General features: G+C 43.4%; 1 non-coding gene across 1 annotated transcript; it reads right to left on the reverse strand.

Annotated features, from left to right (window-relative positions):
• Positions 1 to 11,691: 11,691 nt before the first annotated feature.
• LOC149149821 (5S ribosomal RNA) lies at positions 11,692 to 11,810 on the reverse strand. The gene has a single exon (XR_016263872.1). It is a non-coding gene; the product is annotated as a 5S ribosomal RNA (ribosomal RNA).
• Positions 11,811 to 15,599: the final 3,789 nt, after the last annotated feature.

Genomic DNA, 15,599 nt, shown 5'->3' on the forward strand with positions numbered 1-15,599 from the left:
TCTGGTTATCATGATCCGACGAACCATTGGTGTTCATCGGTCGAATTGGCACAACATGTTATTTTCAGCGCTATGGGCATACCGAACCTCAGTGAAAAATTCAACAGGGTTCACTCCTTTCCAGCTAGTTTATGGCTTGGAAGCTGTGTTACCCATTGAATGCGAAATCCCATCACTTCAAATGGCTGTCGAATTACTTCCAGCTACTTCCGAAGAGGAGAAACGTTTATTGTACTTAGCTAAATTAGATGAGACTCGACGTGACGCTACATTGGCAATCGAGACTCACGCGAAACGAATGAAAGCTCAGTATGATAGAAATGTAACCCCTCGAAGTTTTTCGGAGGGAGACCTAGTGCTATTATATGATCAAGCTAACGATAAGCTAGGTGCTGGAAAATTCGTTCCTATGTGGCATGGACCCTACATTGTAAAGCGAAAGCTAGCAAAAGGGGCTTATGAGCTAGTTGATTTTGATGGGGACTCTTTGGGTAAACCCAGAAATGGACTTTACCTAAAGAGGTATTATGCTTAAATGGTGGGTATGGAGAAATTTTTAGATAGGTTAGATTTTCTTTCTAGCTAGCGTGTTTGTTAGTTTAGTCAGTGTGCTTAGCTTAGAGAGTGTGTTTTTCGTCGTTATTCTGGCTTATCTTGGTTTTACTCTTGATATTGCAGATGTCGACGCCTCTCCAAACATACATTGGATTTGCTGATGGTGCTTGTCGTAGTACACGGAATATCTCTTCCGCAGCTTGGGTTATCTATTCGCCCTCTGACGAGTTAGTTTCTATGCATGGGGTAAGCCTCGGTCAAACAACGAACAACATTGCAGAATACAGTGCAGTGGTTGAATTATTATCCGAATCTATTTCATTTGGAATTCGACGTTTGATAGTGAGGTTAGATTCTGAACTTGTTGTATTACAGCTTAATAGAGTTTATGCCATTAGAAATCCTGTGTTATTAAGGTTGTTTTTGAGAGTGCGTCTCTTGGAACGTGAATTTGATTACATTGAATATCAGCATATTCCAAGGTCTTTAAATACATTAGCAGATGCAATTGCTTCTCGAATGTTGGACAGACATTTACGATAATCATGCAAGTAAATTTAAAAACATTTCATCACATATGTTAAACAAGATAAGCCGGTAATAGTGATATATATATAGATAGGAGTGTGTCAAAAAATATACATCGTCTTCGATCATAGGTTGAAAAACACCTTATGATCGGCAAAAATGATAAAGTACAAAAAGCCAAAAATGTCATATGTGTCTACAAAAGTGACTAGTCAATCACTGGTGGTGCTCCCTATACGACACCACTGCACGGGCTACCTTACGCAAAAATCTCCTAAACGGTCCAGGGACTGCGACTACAAAGCGCTGAAGCCTGATAGGAATGTCATCCATAGTAGTCTCAGGCATATCTGCCGTCAGACGCTCTAGATCATGCTCCAACTCAGCTAGTACTTCTGCAGCCGCGTCCTGTGGGGCCGGTACCGGTGCAACTGGGTGTCTCCTCTCAAAAGGCCGGAGGTTGGCTGGGCGCTGTGGACCAACATCTGCATTTTGAAAATTTTTACTGTCAGTTTTGAGACGATATATATAAAAACAAAAAAAATACATAATTTGAAAACTTGTGAAAAATAAAGTACCTCTGTCATCCCATTGTTCTCCCTGTGGAAGAACCATGTCCGGATCATGTCGAAAATCTACTCCGGCATACGGAAAGTCCTGGATCGAGAAAACCTGGTCCTCTAACCAGTGAAAGTAACTATCAAAAATCGAACAACTGCCGCGCCCTCGTCAGGATGCCGGGCCATCACCGCAACCCATCGTACCAGCTTTGGCTCCCGAGGACCCAAGATATCAACAGTGAGTTGCTGAGGGATCAGCATCGGAACTCTCTCTAAGGCAAAGCTCACGACTAAAGGCCCATATCCAAAAGTTTTCAGTCGTCCGTTCTTTGCCTTAGTCAGTTGGCTCTTCACATTAGCCGACACAGCATCACACCAGTTGAAAATGGTGCCTTGGTAACAGTCAATTGCCATCCGCATTTGGGACCCAGAAGCAATGTGTAAAGCGGCTGCGCCGCAAATTCTGGTAACCGTGAACGCTATAACTTTGAGCTCACGCAGAGAGATGTGTTTGATCTCCACGCCTTTCGAATGGTGTGCACCAATCTTCCCGGAGACTAACAAGGGATTGGCCACCCGGCCTAGTCCCGGCTAGATTGAGTTGCTCGCCTCTGTTTGGCAAGCCAGTGAGAAAGTATACATCCGAGGGCTCTATCTCGAGCTGGTGCCCTCCTATGTAAAAGCATTGCTCTTGAACGTTCCATCTCTCAACCAGCCATTCTAAGAATCTTACCTGAGCCCTCATGCCCGGTATGGCCCAGTATTTATATAACCCGCATGCTTTTAGGGCATCCAGGGAAGGTTGGTGTTCTATTGCAGCTTCATCAACCTCTTCGTGCTCTCTTTCTCTCCAATCCAACATGGTGAGTGCCCTACACACCAAGAAATAATGATTAGAATTAATTTGGGGAAATTTGATTGGTTATTTGTGAGGATTGGGGTTTCAAATTCCGCATTCCACGGAGAACGCACCCCGCGTTTGGAACACAGGGCGTCGGGACGCAGCTGGCCTGAAGGTGGGCTGCGTCCCCCGACCATTTTCCTGTATAAGAAAAAGTCGGGGGACGCAGGTCACCCGAAGGGCACCTGCGTCCACCGAGGAGCGCATTTTGAAACCTAAACCCCCCAAAAAACAAAACTAAAACCTAAAAAACAATTTTAATCGGATAGAAATGAAGAGTAGGATGTTGTAAAATACCTGGAAGAGACGGCGTTCGATTCTGACGGTCGGATTTTCCGCAGCGACCACGGGAAGTTTTCTGCCAAAAGCCCTTTGTTCAACCTCAACAGTAAAACGGTAAAAATGACATGGTAAAAAGTCTTTTTATAGGTTTTTTGGATGAATTTGTTCATTTTTCACCATGAAAAGATGTTTTTCGATGTATTTTTGCCTATCTTAAACAGGTATGAGTAATGTGTTGCTTTTTGTGCAGGACAAAGGGATTTAGAGGGAAAATTGTCATTTTTCACGAACCAAAATATCAGTCATCTTTTAAGCCCTTTTCTGACTCCTAAAATATGAAAAGATTGCCGAGCGTTTCTTTTACACTCGTTAAAACGGAATTAAAAGACGGTCCCCTTATAGCTCTTTTCTGACCGTAAAATCAGGAAAAGATTGCCGGGTTTTTGTCGTTTCAAACTCGATACGGAAATAAAACGACGTGTCCTTGATCGCTTTTTACTTTTCAGGTCAGTGGCACTAATTATGAAAGTACTCCTTGGTCGCAAGATCAAGCGGTTCCCCCAGGTATTATTTTATACTTTTTCGGGCTTGAGGGACACAAATCTACGAAAAAGTTCAACTTGGAGTCTTCTTAAGTTTTTCAGACTCTCTAAAATTGAAAAACACCGAGTTTCTCCTATACTGGGCTCGTTAAACATTTCACAGTAAAGGACCTGTTCAATTACAAACAGGAACGAACCACTCCTTCCTAGGGTTCGAATCAAAACTAGGTTGGACTCATCCGAAGGATGAGCTTATAATCAAGCATATGTTATCCTCCTCAAGCTTGTTAAAAATAAAGAGGTACTTGCCAGAAATGGTGGGGGAAAAGAGAGAAGAATGAACCTGTTTGTTACCTTTTGTCTCAAAAGAAACTTTATTACCACTCTTGAACACGACACTTTTCATTCACCTGGGTTGGGAAATCTTTTACCTCACAGTTGATCAAACCACTTTGAAAGTCTTTAACCGGGTTCCGGGGATTAACTTTGAGTTATTCGTCACCAAGCCATCTGTCGTGTCGTTATGTGTTCAAGAGGTCTGCAAGCAAAACTTTCATCTGCAAAATACTTGTCATCCATTTGACCATCCCTGAGTCAGTCCTTACAGCAACATTTCTTCAACTTGAACAATGATTTCGTGTTGCGGGCTTGCCTGCAACGGGTCGCTTTCTATCGACATCAGCACATTATCTAGAGAGATGACTTAGAAATCGTCAGTACCTTGAAGTCTGCATGCATCAATGGCAGGTTTCTCGCCTTTGACGTCAGTTTACATCATTGACTTTCGATCGAAGGATTCCGTGAAATGTTCGACATCAACTCATTCATTCACATCTCATGGATTGTACTGGGTACTTTGAGAACCATTGACATTACTGGTGTTCTCTCTCACGCTTGTTAACAGTTTACATCATCGACTGGTAATCAAGTGGTTTCTACCATGTTCGACATCAACTCATTTATTCGCATGGCTAGAATCGTACCAATTCGGGAAGTAGAAATGAAGACCCTGGATCTAGTTTCCACCATCCAGGCTGCGAGGAGTTTTGTATTCATTATCTAAGTAGACTAATCATAAACAGATGGTTGCGTCCATACTGTGTCTACAAAAGTCTATGATTGTGATGTACTGCAAGATCATTCCTGTATCAGAGTAGTTAGTCTATTAGTTAAAGTTTTGATCTGAGTATGGGAATGCCTACCTCAGTGATGATATAATCTTATACATGTATTTTGTGTTGAAAATTGCAGGTTCTGACCAGGCTCTCCACGGGATAATCCTTGAAATGATAAAGCACTTCACCCTTCCTAGATATTACAAACCCTAATCTATTCCAGGCTTCGCACTTTAGGGGGCAATCTGTTACACTAAAAAATGTCACCATGACTATTTACAGTTAGTATGGCTCAATCAACAGTCATGCTACCCTCTTAGGCAAGTCTTATGCCTCTGCTCTCCATGTCAAACTCTAAAAAAGAGAGAAAGTCTTGTATAAATGTATTTATCTTTGGGGACGCATGTTCTCTCAACCTTACCTGCGGGGACGCTCCCAATGTTCACAAAAGCTGCGTCCAAAGACGCTCTGTATGTAAAGGGACAGGTGCGTCCCCCTGTAAAGGTTAGAATGCGCAAGTTTCATCTTTAAAAAGTTACTTGTGGTCATTTCTAGAGCATTCTAGAAGGTTGTTCGACGTGTATTGGGCGCCTCCAGATGGTTCATGCACTCCTATCAAAGAGGAACTTATCCCATCAATAAGGGAGCTATCCCACCCAAAGAGGGGATTATCCCATTGATGGTGGACCTGATTAACCTCCTCTTGAGCACTATAAATACAGGCATTGGGCCAGAAGGAGGGGAGGTTGAAGCTATACATTTTCTAAGGGTAAATGCTGCAGGAATTAGGACTCCCATTTAGAAGCTTGTGAGGAGAGATTGCCATCTTTGCTTGTTCTATTTGGAAGTGGGTGTGCTTTGTCAAAGTAAAGGAGAACTCTTGACGGACCCTGGGAAGGACTTGCACAACACCAAGGCTCAGGTTGTATTTGTTCTTTTTGTTACCTATTAATGCAAATGAGTCCATTCTTCTCAATAACTTGTTGTTTATGAGTTATTTCATGTGCTCCTTGGTCTACATGTTGAATATGCTTTGTTTTATGTTATAATCAGGTGCTATTTAATTGTTCGACTGTTGGTGATTACAGGTTTTGGAGAAAAGGAGGAGCTCATCCAGATCAACAAAGCTTGGACTTCTACAACAGCGTTTGGACAAAGGTAAGAACAAAACACTTGATATCTCATATCATAATGCATGTTTAGAGAAGGATAGATCTTATTTGTCTTGTTTGTCACTAGAGAGTCTTAGGCTCCTAGGGAGGTTGGTTGTGTCCGCACAATCGACTCTTTCCGCCTGACAAATGGGAATTTGTTAAATATATAACAGCCCCTCCCCCACATCCTGCCTCTTGTGCCGATTTGTCAAAGTAGGCCCAAGGTTATGAGTGATCAATGGTCTCAGGGATGACATTCCTGGAAAGAGTGTTACCATCATCCTCAGGTATAATTCTGTAGTTGGCAAGGATTCTAGCAATGATGGATGGCCAATGCGGGGCGGAATCCAGAAAGGTGATACGGTTCCTGGCTATCCAAATTTCCCAGCTAATGAGAAGGGGAGGTTCCTTACTTTTTTCTTGGATGCAGATGTCCACCAATTGGCCCATACCTCCCTTATGGACTGGCCCCTCCAGAAGATGGTTGAAGGGATGTGTGAGAGTGTAGAGTTCCAGAGGTCGGTGGTGATGGGGCAAGAAAGGAAAAGGTGATCCATAGTTTCTGTGTTGTCCTTACATAGGTAGCACCAATAGGGCCCATATTTCCCCCTTTTGATCAGGTTCTCTCCGGTCAGGATTTTGTTCTTCAGAATGGACCACATGAGAAATCTTGTTCGAGGGGGGGCTTTGAGCTTCCACATTCCTTTCCATTATAAATCAATGTGTTATGGTCTATGTCTATTAACAAGGTGTAGGTATCCCTATTTTGGAGAGTACCAGCCATTTTTTGCTATTGTCCATGTTATCTCATCCTCCCCTTCCAATATACGGATGTGAGACTCAGTGAGGGCTGACATGTATGATCTCCAAGGTTGGTGCCAATGAGGGGTAAAAGTAGTCTTTGTGCAGACTTCCAGGCTTGGTGCAGGAAGGTTAATCTCTCCTAGTCCACAATGTGGCAGATGTGCGTGATGCCTTTCTCTGTTAGGTTTTGGAGTAATCCTTCAGGTAGTAAGTGTGCATTCCCACATCCTATCCAAGGGTCAAGGCTGACGCAGACTGATGTCCCATCAGATATTCTCTACGTAAGGCCATCACGAATAAGTGAAAATGAGTTCAGAACTGCTTTCCATATGTTTGAAACCCCAGATTTGTTCCAGCTTCTCTGTCTCACCCAATCCATCAACCTTAGTGGATCGATGTTTAGAGGATGCTACTTTGGTCCAGAGTTTTCTTGTGGTGATTAATTGCCACCCTAGCTTAGCCACTAGTGCAGAGGAGAAATCGTCCAGTTTCTTAATACCCCATCCTCCCAATTTCTTAGGTATGGATAGCAGATCCCATTTTTCCCATGCAAAAATCCTCCCTGTTTGTTTGCCTTTCCACAGGAATCTACAGCAGAGGCTTTGTATTTTTTTAAGGATGCCCCTTGGAATCCATGCAAGTGACATCCAATATATAGGGGTGGCCTCGAGGATAGCTTCGATGAGCACTAGTCTTCCGGCTCTGGAGAGATACGTGCTATACCATATATTAAGTCTCCTTTCAAGCCTAGAAATCAACCAAATACAGTCTGCTATTTTGTAACTGAGCAGCTTCAGCTTGTATCCTAGATACCGAAGGCCTTCATCTAGCTACAGCAGGGTGAATGGAAACCTTTGTAGTGCAAATTGAATCTCATGCGGGGAGCATTCAGAAACAGTAATGGTGGATTTGAGTTATTAATGATCATGCCAGTATCAGTTTTGAATAGGTTGATATTGTGTTGTATAGTGGTCAGATCTCCAAGACCCCTATTAAGGAACATTAACACATCATCCATGAAAAGGAGGTTTGTTATCGTGCATCTGTCTGATATCGTGATGCCCGAGAGCCTGCCTCTAAGGTGCATATCCTTGAGCAATCTGCTGAGCCCTTCCATGACTAGGAGGAAGAGTAGGGAAGATAATGGGCATCCTTGTCTGGGTCCTCTGTCAGAGTTGAAGAAGGGAGAAGCAGCCCCGTTTATCATGACACTAAAGGATATATCAGTAATGCAGCACATAATCCATTTTATAACTCCCACAGGAAATCCTAAATGAGTTAGGAGCATTCTGATATATAACCAGCTTACCCAGTCGAATGCCTTTGTTAGATTAGCCTTAAGAATCATACCTTTGATCTTCTTAGTCTGTATGGAGTGCAAAACTTCCTGGGCTGTTCCTATAGCTTCATGTATCTAACAATCTTGTAGGAATGCAAATTGTTCTGAAGAGATGTGGGTGGATAGTATAGGGCGGAGGTGATTAGCAATGATTTTGGAGATGATTTTGTGTATGCAGTTGCACAGGGAGATGGGCCAGAAATCAATGAAAGTTGATGGATTGTTTGATTTTGGGATGAGAGCGATGAAGGTGGAGTTGATGGCCCCATGCATTCCACCCGTTATCCTACATTCCTCAATGACCTTGAGAAAATCTTGCCCTAGTATATCGAAAGAAGCCAAATAGAACTCCACTGACCAGCCATCTGGACCAGGGCTCTTATCTCACTTAAACCATTTCAGGGTGGCCTCTAGTTCCCCAGAGTGACTTCTATATTTAGATCCATAGCATCCTCTTGTTCGATAAACCGAGGGAATAGTTGTGCTACCCTAATGACCTCTGTAGGGTAGCATTAGGAGGGGCCTAGTAGACCTGTCTAAAATGTGAGGTAGCTAGGGTGGCCAAGTGAGGGAAGGTGTCCACCTCAATTCCTTGATCATTTGTCAGTTTCCAGATTATGTTGATTGCTTTTCTTCCATTTGCAAATTTATGGAAGAATTTAGAGTTATCATCTCCTTCCTTCAGCCATATCGCTCTACTCCTCAGTCTCCAAGTTTCCTCCCTTTCCTTAAGTATGTTCCCTCGTTTGGTTGTTAAGTCTGTGAGCTTATCCCTGAGTTCATTTGATGGGAAGATACCCCCGTTGTTTTCCTCCAAATCAGAAATTTCTAATTCAATATCTTTTAACAGTTGCTCATCTAGCATCCTCTTGTTATGTGCCCAAATCTTAAATAGCTTCTTCAGTTCCTTTAGGTTGTCGATGAACCCTTTCGTGATGTTCCTTCTGGCAGAAGGTGGGTGGGCCTTTCAAAAGTTTGTGACAAGGCGCGTATAGGAATTATCCTTCAACCAGGAGGAGCTGAATTTGAAAGGGGCTCATGGCTTGCTAATAATTCCTCGCATATCAGGTATATCGACAGGCGGTCTCATAGTCCACCCAATCCCACCCACTGGCGGTAAGTGAACCCTTGCTCCAGAAATTGTTCCTTGATGAGGAAACGATCGAGTCTCCTGGCAAGACTATCCTCCTCGCTTCTTCTATTCCTCCAGGTCGGGACAAGATTTGTAGATGGGATATCAATGAGACTGTGTGTTTCTAGGAGGTGCTCAAAGAAGACCGATAAGGGGTCAACTTGGGCATGGTGCCCCCATGACTTTTAGAAGCCAAGAGAGAAGTTTAGGTCTCCCCCCAAAATGATGTTGTTAGGTTGCAGGATATTGGCTGACAGGAGATGCTCCTAGAAATTCTCCTGGTGGTGGTAGGGCCCATAGACATTTAACAGTCTTATTTATGTTCCAAGTTCGGTAGAATAGGTATCCGCCCCAATGAAACCAATGCCACCCCAAGTGTCGATCAGTTTTATCGAGCGAGGATTGTATCCTAGCGCGATGCCCCGCGAGCGGCCATTTACATCAATAGCTTGGAAATGCCATCTTGGGAGCATGGATTCCAGGAGAGCGGAAATGGCATCGATGGCACCCAGGGTTTCTTGTTGGAAGACTATGTTGATCGGCTACTTTTGGAGAAGCCTCCCCAGTGCTAGTTTTTTCTCAGGACTAGCAATCCCTCTGGAATTGAATGAGAGGACTTTCATGGTGGAGACGGCTCTAGGGGACTCTAAGCTCTAAGGACCCTATCGAGAGTAATATTTTTTCCTGTGGCAACCTCCATTCATGCCTTCTATTTAGCTTTTGACAGGTAGGAAGGTCAGCCTCGAGGGAGCTTTGTAGTGGTGGAGAGAGGGACAAGTCCAATGCCCATAGCATTAGGAGCCTAAAACCGAGAAAGTGGGCGGAGGTGGTATCGGTGGGGGATGGGGTCGGTTCCAGGGTTCAATTTCGATGGCACTTCCTCAGAGGTGGTAGGGCGGTATATGATATAGTAGATGTAGGGGAATTTAGGGGGCATTTATGGTGACTTAGACAAGGTTGCGATATAACCGGGCTTTGCCGAGGCCCCATAGTATTACCCTTATGAGGAGAAGTACTAGTAATTGATGTAGAGCAAGGGTCAAGAATAGACATACCTGAAGATAGCGCAACTCTAGTGGCCACCTTAGACCTTGTTAGTGGAGGTGAATGAGGCTGGAGAGGTGTTTTCCAGGGCATATTCGGAGTTGTTGAGACCGGCCTAGATCCAGCTACATCAGCATCCATTTGCTCTGCTCATCCGAGTGATCTGCCTGTGTCTGAGCTCTCAATGAGGGAGATGACTTCCCCTTGTTGCGAGCCTTTAATTTCGTGAGTAGAGGGCAATCCTTATAGAGATGTCCCACTCCGTGGAAATCTATGCATCAGAAGGGACCCCGTCAAAGTCAAGTATTTGGGTGCAATTGTAGTTCCTCCATCGCAGGGTAACTTGTTCCTGCAGCCCTCCTATAATGTCCAAGTGAACTAGTATCCGCGCATATGCCATAATCCCAGTGGAGAGGTAAGATCTATCATAGTCTAGATAGGTACCCAAAGAATTCCCAATTCTCCTGAAGATGTATTCGGTCCCGAAATGGAGCGACAATCCAGGGAGGCAAACCCAAATTGGCCCAGCCCCAAGCTGTTCGCTGTCTAGGTCAAATAGCGGATGCCATCTCCTTAGCATTACCGGGGCCTTTTTAATGTGCCAGTAGGAGGATAATACCCAATTGGTGTGTTATACTCACGCAAATCATAAAGAAAACCAGCGTTAGACAAAGGTCTGTACAAAAGGCAGATTGACCAAATCAAGGCCCCAGATTTCTGCGACCCACTGCTTAAGTCTTGTTGTAGAGCAATTCCGTCCCCTGACTCTGCCTACCAGGACTGTCGCTGCCATGTCCATTTTATCTAGCCACTGGAAGTCCTCCTCCCAGTCGATAAAAACTTCTTGTGCCCTGGGCTTAACACAACTTTGCCTCTTTCCAAGTCTTGGCTCTGCATCCTCTGCACACCCTTGAGCTTCTTCAAGGTTAGGGTTTAGAGGGTTAGGGTTTGGCTTTGGTGGCAGCAGGTTAGGGCTAGCAGGAAGGCATCCAGGAGGGGAGGGAAATTTGAGTAGCAACTGGAGGGGGGAGTAGGAGCCGAGGGTGGGATAGTGGGAGCAAGAATGGGCGGAGCCTCTCCCTGCAGAGACTATGAGGGGTAATGCGAAGCTGTAGAGGGTTGGAGTGAAGAGAGGCTGGAAGACCCAGCTTCCAAATCAGGGCCAGAGATCTTGGATGCAAATTGATGGGGCATTGGTGCCAAGGGAGGGATGGCTGAGGCCGGCCAGGAGGATGGCACTTCCGGGAGTTCAATGATTGCATTGGTTTGACCCATGAGCGGCGAAAGCGGAGCAATAACCTTGGTAAGTTCTCTGCTAAACGGGAGGTAAACCTCAAAGCTGGACTGCCTGCCAAAAATGGATATGCCCTCGAGGGGGTCCTCAAAGTATTCTATCAAGTCGGTCTCCATTGATGCCCTGGGAGTTATGCCAGCTGCCACTATTTTCTGGAGTAACTATCACAGGAGGGGACCAAAACGATAGCGCAAAACCAATGGATGGTAAGGTTTTAGTCACCGTCGTGGGGGTTAAGGCAGGCGCGCGTCAGAATGGAGGGAGAATAATGGCATGGAGTCAAGGTCTTGTAGGGAACAGACCTAGTCAATGGAGGCGGGTACCAATTGTACCATGGAAGGCCTACCCTGTGTCAGGTTGCGTTCATGCCAGGGAAGCTCCCATCTCTCCTCTCGCTAGCTCCCCATCAAAAGTTGTCTCCCATCTTACATTCAAAGGGGAAGGGTGCAACACTAGGACTTCCCGGGAGGTCACCCATCCTAGTACTACTCTAGCCCAAGCGTGCTTAACTGCAGAGTTCTGATGGGATCCAGTGCATTAATGCTGGTATGATCGCACCCAGTGATATTTTTTCTCTTGTTGTGAAGGTAGCTTCCATTAGATTACTTTTATCTGTTTTTGCTACTTTTGATTTTGAAGTAGAACATATGGATTTGAAGACAACATTTCTTCACGGGGATCTAGAAGAAGATATCTACATGAAGCAGCCTGAAAGCTTTGTGGTGAAGGGAAAGAAAGAACTGGTATGCAGGTTAAAAGGTCTTTGTATGGGCTAAAACAGTCACCAAGGATGTGGTATCAGAAATTTGATACATTTAAAAGGGGACTTCGTTGTGAATAGAAGCAAAGTGGATCACTATGTGTATTTTAAATTAATTGGTGATCGTGTTATTTATCTAGTCTTGTATGTGGATGATATGTTGTTGACTGGAAATCACAAATAAATTATCCATGATTTGAAGACCCAATTGTCCTCCAAATTTGACATGAAGGATCTCAGAGCTGCAAACTATATTTTGGGCATGGAAATTAAACGAGATCTAGAAAAGAGGATGCTCTGGTTAAACCAGCAGAAGTATGTCGAGAAAATACTGTAGAGGTTTAATATGCACGATAGTAAACCATTGAAGGTTCTTATTCCTGTAGGTGTAAATTTATATGTTGAACAGTGTCCCAGGACATAAGAAGAAGAAGAGGACATGTCTCGTGTTCCATATGCAAGTGCAGTCGATAGCTTGTTGTATGCAATGGTCTATACTAGACCAAACATTTTACATCAAGTGGGAGTATTGAGAAGGTTTATGTCAAAACCAGGGAAGGAGAATTGGACAAAAATGAAGCTGGTTTTCAGGTATGTATGTGGCACTAGTGATTATGATTTGCGCTACCAAGGAAGAACAATATTGGATAGATTTTTGGACATCCATGGCTTTGTTGATACAGACTAGGCTGGAGATCTGGATTAGAGAAGATCTACAAGTGGGTATGTGTTTAACCTATTTGGAGATGCAGTCATTTGGATGAGAGCAAGAGACAGTTGGTAGTGGCACTTTCAACTACAGAGGCAGAATACATGGAATCCACTCATGCAAGAAAGGAATTTGTTTGGTTGCATAGATTATGTTCAAGTATGGGGTTAGTACAACAAGCTATAAGGATATATTGTGACAGTCAAAGTGAAATTTTCTTGGCAAAGAACCCTTCTTATCATTCAAAGACAAAGCACATTGATGTTCAATATCACTTTGTGGGGGATAGGGTTGAGGACAAAAAGGTGTTGCTAGTAAAGGTAGACACTTTCAATAATGTTGCAAATGCATTGACGAAGTCTGTGAGCACTTATAAGTTTTCTTGGAGTAGAGAAACAATGGGCATTGCAAGGTTGGACCAATGACTAAGCTCTTTTATGACTCCCTGTGCGGAAAAAAAAAAAAAAAAAAAAACAAGTGCAATAATTTTGGGTGTGTGTTATATTATTTCCACGACTAGCTCCATGCGGAGGGCGGCAGCCCCCCTATACAAGGTCTGGAGCTGAACCTCATGAAAAAAAAATGGACCCTATATCAGGTGGGCAGACCTACCTATGGTTTTGTGCATGGGTTTTGCACATGCTTTTGGGCATGATGGTTTTCTGCCCATGGTATTTTGTAGATCCGGTCAAGGAAACTATGGTTATGTTATAATCCAGGGTTAATGGAATTGGTTTTATGAATGCTTCGTCATGTATATATATGTGTTGTAACATTGAAAGAAATATAATGAAAAATCAATATGGTAGTCCATATTTTGGGATCCAGGGGAAAGTATCTATGTATATGTGTTTTATGTTTTATGCTCTCCCCATTGTTTATTTTCTATTTTATAGAATTTGTATGCGTAATTTCTGTACAGGGTTAAGACCTACACAATCCTACCCCCTAGCCAGTCTATTGTTGTTCCTATGTAGTCTCAGTCATTAAGCTACCTCCCTGAGTCCTTGAATTGGGCAACTACACAATCCACTAACCAGTCTTCCTCCATAATTGTGCATTGCATAGTGTCAATGCTTAACCCTAGCCCCTTGACCTCAAAAACTACGCAGTTCATCCTCCCATTCAGCTTCCTTCTGTGCATTACACAATGACAATCCTCAAGTTGTCATCCTGCCTCCTTGAGCTATGCAATTGTGTAATCCCGAGGACTCTCTCTCTCTTGTACTACACATTGGGAAACTTCAAGGCTCAAGTCTGCCTCACTGAGCTCCTCAACTATGCATTCATCTTGTCTATGCCTTCAAAACTGCGCATTGCATAGTATTAAGCTTCAATCTATCACTCCTAGCACCTAGAAATGCGGACTGCACAATCCATGAGTCTTCCTCCTTGTCGAGTGCCCAGTCCCAAATCAATTAGTCATTTTCATGAAGCAAGCTAGGCTAGGAGATTTTCGAACTAATTTCATCTTGTCATGAGTGGATTCCACTTGCAAGTACTACATGTTGACATGACAAGATGATGCTCACAAAGGAAAAGAAGGAGAGCATACGAGAAGACACTTGTGAAGCTAGAACCATGGAGAAGCCATCGAGCAAGATGATGAAGGGTGGCTAGCTTACCACAGAAGATCAAATATCTAGATCACATGAAGACTCTATAATAGCCCTAGTGAAAAGTTCATGTAATAAAATTTAATAAAGGAAGAATAAGACCACCATTAAGGGACATTTATTCCAAGCTGAATGTTGGGAAAAGATATCCTAGTGGGCATCATTGGATGTGTGTTTTGGCTAAGGAAAATTGGCAAAGGTTGAGGCAAAGGAATTAAAAGTCAAAAAGGCATTTTTGGCACAATTATTTATGAAAATAAAGGAAATTAGAAGAAAAGTAAGGTGAAAGGTCATAAGTTGCACGTGAGGAGGAAATTGAAGGAAAATAATAGCAAATAAAGAAAATAGAGGAATCATGCATAAAAAGGCTTCTTAGGATCAGTTCATGGCTTTTGTTACTTCAATTTTGGATATGTCTCATTATTCTCTCTCTCTCTCACTCTCTTGGTCACTTATAGTTGTCTTGGAGCACTCTAGTTTGGAGCAAAGGAAAGGGAACGCAAGGAAGGGGACTGAAAAGAAATCAAGGATCAAGGAAAGGAAAGCAGGACTCAAGCAGCTTCAGCAGGAATACTTGCAGGTAACCTTTTACATGTTTGATTTTCTAGCTGGTTTGGACATGCATGGCTTTGCATGTTGGTGTATGGTTCTCTCGCTATCAGTGGCATGGTTTTGATGGGTTATGATAGTGGATTTTAGCCTAGCCTAGCCTTTTTCCAAATGTCATGGTATGTTGGGATTTTTATTTCGGTTTTGGAACTTTGGAATTTCCAGATGGATTTTGGAATTCAGGGTGAAGCTGGTAGACTCAAGGTTCATTCCCAAAGGCATAGGAATCCCTTGACCAGTTTTGGGGGATACACAGTTAAGCCTAAGGGAGAAGTCTCGGTTTAGGGCCTAGTGTTCCAGGTTTGGATTGCAGTAAAGCCTGAGAGACAAGGAGATGGAAAATTCCTCAAGGATAGTGATGGATTCCAGATGGAATTCCAAGTTTGTTTGGTTGTGATTGGAGCACCAATTTTGGTGTGATCACAGTTGGATGAGGGTGGAGGTGTTTTAACCTATGGATTCCCTTGGTTGTTCTTGGATTCGTTGTTTTATTAGATTCCACATTCATGCTTGGAATATGGCATGGGGGTGACTGACTAAAAGAGAGATTTGGTTCAGCCATGTCTATGGTCAAGTGGTATGTGGAAGTCCCGAACCTGGTCGGATTTACCTATTATTAATAAAAGCTAAGTTCGCTTACTTTTGCACTGATTTA

Source organism: Pinus tabuliformis, chromosome 9 (genome assembly GCF_031772625.1).
Source record: "Pinus tabuliformis cultivar Carrire ecotype Pingquan chromosome 9, CPIR1, whole genome shotgun sequence".
NCBI lineage: Eukaryota > Viridiplantae > Streptophyta > Pinopsida > Pinales > Pinaceae > Pinus > Pinus tabuliformis.